The 4,738-nt window shown below is 42.3% G+C and overlaps 1 non-coding gene across 1 annotated transcript; it reads right to left on the reverse strand.

Annotated features, from left to right (window-relative positions):
• Nucleotides 1–890: 890 nt before the first annotated feature.
• LOC145401861 (5S ribosomal RNA) lies at nt 891–1,009 on the reverse strand. Its single transcript, XR_013897700.1, has one exon. It is a non-coding gene; the product is annotated as a 5S ribosomal RNA (ribosomal RNA).
• Between the last annotated feature and the right edge of the window lie 3,729 nt (nt 1,010–4,738).

Consider the following 4,738-nt stretch of genomic DNA (forward strand, 5'->3'; position numbering starts at 1 on the left):
TAAGAAGGACGCGCAAATGAAGCCATGGGGACAAAGAGTTGACAATCCAGCTCCGAACAACAGAAAGAACGACTTACTCTACTATAAGGGTAGAAGGGGGGAGTGAGGTTGAGCACGCTCGTGATCAAACATGCAGCATACTGTACATTAAAATTACACAAAGGATGATGAAATCATAGGCTATGTAACACCTCCCCACAAAGAAAAAAGAAATTTACAAAGGAAATTTCTTATTACTCTAAAACAATCTGTCTAAAGTCTAGATAAGCAATCTGCAATAACATTTTCTTTCCCCTTGACATGTTGTATGTCTAATGAATACTCCTGAAGAAGTAGACTCCATCTTGTCAATCTCTGATTTTTATCTTTAAACTTACTAAGGAATTTCAGTGGGTTATGATCGGTATAAATGACTATGGGGTCAAAACCAGAACACATATAAAATGAAAAATGCTGTAAACCCAAAATCAAGGCCAAAAGCTCTTTCTCAATAGTTGAGTAGTTCTTTTGAGGTGGAGTGAACTTCTTACTGTAATAAGATACAGGGTGTTCAATACCCTGATCATCCTCCTGCAGCAAAACAGCCCCAGCTCCTGTATCACTTACATCAACAGCCATCTTAAAAGGCTTAGCAAAATTTGGAGTAGCGAGCACTGGCTGACTTAATAGGATAGCTTTAAGTTTGCTGAAAGAGGATTCACAGTTATCGGTCCAGACAAATTTAACTCCCTTTTTCAGTAGGTCTGTAAGTGGTGATACAAGAATTGAAAAGTTAAGAACATCATTGCCAGACGCCATGTATCCCAAACGGGGTGGCCAACGGCTTAGAGTTAATTATTTTTACAGGGAGGGGGACTAATCCTCCACCAACCCCACTTGACACGTAGGGATGCCAACAGCATCTGGTGTTCCCAGGCGGTCACCCATCCAAGTACTAACCAGACCCAACGTTGCTTAACTTCGCTGATCGGACGGGAAGCGGTGTACTCAACGTGGTATGGCCGTTGGCAGTTAAGAACAAATCTCCTGTAAAAACCTACCATTCCCAAAAATCTTTGTAGCTCTTTCCTACTTTTAGGTCTGGGAAGATCACTTATAACCTGAACCTTAGCTGCTGCTGGTGCAACATGTCCATCACCAATTACGTACCCAAGGTACTGAACTTTAGCTTGACCAAACTCACACTTTGATAAATTAGCTACAAGATTAGCCTGAACCAAACGCTCAAGAAATTTACTGACATGGCATAGGTGATCTTTCCAGTGGTCACTGAGGATTAATACATCATCAGTATAAACAACACACCCTGCCAAACCCTCTGTTACAACATTCATGAGCTTCTGAAATGTGGCTGGTGCATTCTTCATACCATATGGCATTACAGAACATGCAAAAGTCTTTCCTAGTGTTACAAAACATGAGATCTCCCTAGCACGTTCAGTCATAGGTACTTGCCAGTATCCCTTTAACAAATCAAACTTACTTATGTACCTAGCCTTTCCGATCTTTTCTATGCAATCTTCCACGCGAGGGAGAGGGTAAGTGTCTGTTTTGGTTATCTGATTAACACGTCTGTAGTCGATGCAAAGCCGCTGTGACCCACCTGGCTTAGGGACTAGAGTGACAGGAGAACTCCACTCGCTCTGACAGGGCTCAATCATCTTGTGGTCCAACAGGTAGCCAAGCTCCTTCTGGATGAGAGGAACTTTCACTGGGTTCACACGGTAAGGAGGCAGTTTAATTGGCTTTGCGTCTCCAATATCGACATCATGCATCAACACAGTGGTTCTTCCTGGAGTGGCATGGAACACTTGCAGGTATTCCTGCAGTAATGCCGAAAACTCCTGCCTTTCCTCGGGAGGTAGATGAGAAAGCTTAGTCTGGAGATCATTCATGATATCAGGATTCTTCCCCAAACTATCACTCAGGCTCATGCTGCATGGGAGAACTTCACTTGCAGACTCGGGTGGAACAGCTACAGTGCAGACTGGGTTATTTTCGTCCCGCCTGTGATATAACTTTAGCATGTTGATGTGACAAAGTTGCTTGTTCTTTCTATGATCTGGTGTGGCGATGACATAGTTGACATCACTGAGTTTCTTCTCCACGAAATAAGGACCACTAAACTTGGCTTGAAGAGGTTGCCCATGCACTGGTAGCAGAATCAAAACCTGATCTCCTGGCTGAAAGTGGCATAACCTGGACTTCTTATCATACCAAGTCTTCATCTCCTGAGCAGCTCCTAAATTCTCTCTCGCCGGCTGTAAAGCAGTGGACAGACGTTCTTTGAACTTCATCACATACTCCAGCAGGTTGACGTCATCTTCCTCCGACAGACAGCATTCCTTGAGTAGCTTAAGGGGTCCTCTTACTTCATCGCCAAACAGTAGTTCAAAGGGTGAGAAGCCCAGTGATTCATTTGGAGATTCTCTTGCGGCAAATACAACGAATGGAAGAGCTTTATCCCAGTCTTTCTGACGTTCCAAACAGTATTTCTTGAGCATCGATTTGAGTGTTTGATGATATCTCTCCAACGCTCCTTGGGTCTGGAGATGGTAAGCTGAAGACGTGATCTGGTTGATGTCCAACTCTTTCAGAGACTGCTTAAAAAAATTTGACATGAAATTACTTCCCCGGTTGGACTGTACCTCCTTGGGCAGACCAAACTTTGTGAAGAACCCTAGCATTTCCTTAACCACGTTCTTTGCTGAGATATTTCTAAGTGGAATGGCTTCAGGATAACGAGTAGCCATATCAATCAGGGTCAACACATAAGAAAATCCTGAAGAAGTCTTAGGAAGAGGGCCCACAATATCCACCAACATACGGGTGAATGGCGCCTCAAAAGGAGGAATGGGAACTAGAGGTGCAACCTTTTCGGTCTGATTACACTTCCCCGCAACTTGACAGGTGTGACAAGACTTACAATACCAGGAAACATTCCTGAAGATACCTGGCCATTAGAAGTGTTTCAAAATGCGTGCCACAGTCTTCCTCACTCCAAGGTGTCCTGCCAAACTGGAATCATGAGCCACTCTAATGATATCCTGCCTACAAACACGAGGGATGACAACTTAATGTACAACCTCCCATTCACAGTCGGCTGATGCTGTTGAGGGTCTCCACTTCCTCATAAGTACTCCTGACTTTATACAATAACAAGTAGAAGCACCAGCTGACTTTTCCTCACTGCAAGCAGAGTTAGCTACACCTTTCAACTCAGGGTCAGCAATCTGCAAATCAACCAACTCTTGACGAGACAAATTATCAACACTACGCAGTACTGCCTCATCTGGTGAGTGGTCCAAATTAGCAAGAAAAGTGTCGGCTGGGATAATATCATCATCATCATTATCCTCTAAGTCACCAGTAACTGTAGACTTGCCCTAGTGACAGCACATGCAGGGAACACATCAGAGACATCACAATCCTGGGTCGCAGCCACTGGCTCACTAGACAACTGAGGTGCTGGACACACTTGACTTCCACCAATATCATTTCCAAGTAAGAAAGTTACACCTGACACTGGGAGTGTCTCAACCAACCCAACCATAACGGAACCATTAACAAAACCAGACTCTAAATTCACTTTGCACAGAGGGACAGAGAAGTAATTATTCCCTACACCTTGTAAGATTACAGTTTCATCAGAGGAATTAACATTAGAGCCTAGAACACTGGTCAGCATAAGGGATTGGCAAGCACCTGTATCACGATATATTTTAAATGATTTCCTGTCATTACTGTCCAGAGGACTGACAAAACCATCAGACAGGAAATTAGCACATGAACTCCTGAGAGTGTCACCCACGTTACTGCTCAAAAGAGGAGCTCCATCATGAGAATTTAAGTTACCCCTCAAAGCATGTTCAGTTAACTCAGTTAAAGAATTCTGGGAACTCTCAAGGATGGACACTAGACCAATTGACTGAATATTTAAAGACTCCTTTTTGTTCACATCACGCTGTCTCCTGAAACATTTCTCCGTAGTATGACCAAGCTTACTACAATAAGTACATTTACTTTTCTGAAATATAGAGGTGAAGCTGGTATTTACTTCCTGAGAAACATCATCTTTATTCTCTTTCCTGTTACCTGTACTCTGAGTAGAGGCAACGTACTTACTCTCAGCTTTCCTTTTTCCTCTAGAATATCTCTTGTGAGTGAGAACATATTCATCAGCTAAAACTGCAGCATCAGACAAATTATCTATTCTTTTCTCATCAAGATATAGGCTTACATCATTATTAATACACCTTTTGAAGTCCTCCAAGAAAATCATCTGCTTAAATTTACCAAAATCAGAATCCACATTCTTTGAATTTAACCACTGCTCTAACAGATCTTCTTTGATTTTTGCATATTCAACATGGGATTGCTTATCTTGCTTATAAGTTGTCCTAAATTTTACTCTATAGGCTTCAGGAACAAGCTCATAGGGCTTAAGAATCAAGCTCTTAACTACATCATAATTATCACATTGATCCTGAGGCAAAGATGCATAAGTTACTTGAGCTTTACCGGTGAGAACAGTTTGAAGGAGTACTGGCCAATACTCCTTGGGCCAATTAAAACATGTAGCTACCCTCTCAAACAACTGAAAATACTTTGTTAAATCAGATTCATTAAAAGGAGGGACAAGTTTAACATTTTTAGCCACATCAAAATCATCAGAGCTAGATGATCCAGTTCCACCTTGTTTCATGCGATACTCATGGTCTGCCTGAATTCTGGCAAG

This window comes from Coenobita brevimanus, chromosome 56, assembly GCF_032717465.1.
Source record: "Coenobita brevimanus isolate Jiangsu-jjx chromosome 56, ASM3271746v2, whole genome shotgun sequence".
NCBI lineage: Eukaryota > Metazoa > Arthropoda > Malacostraca > Decapoda > Coenobitidae > Coenobita > Coenobita brevimanus.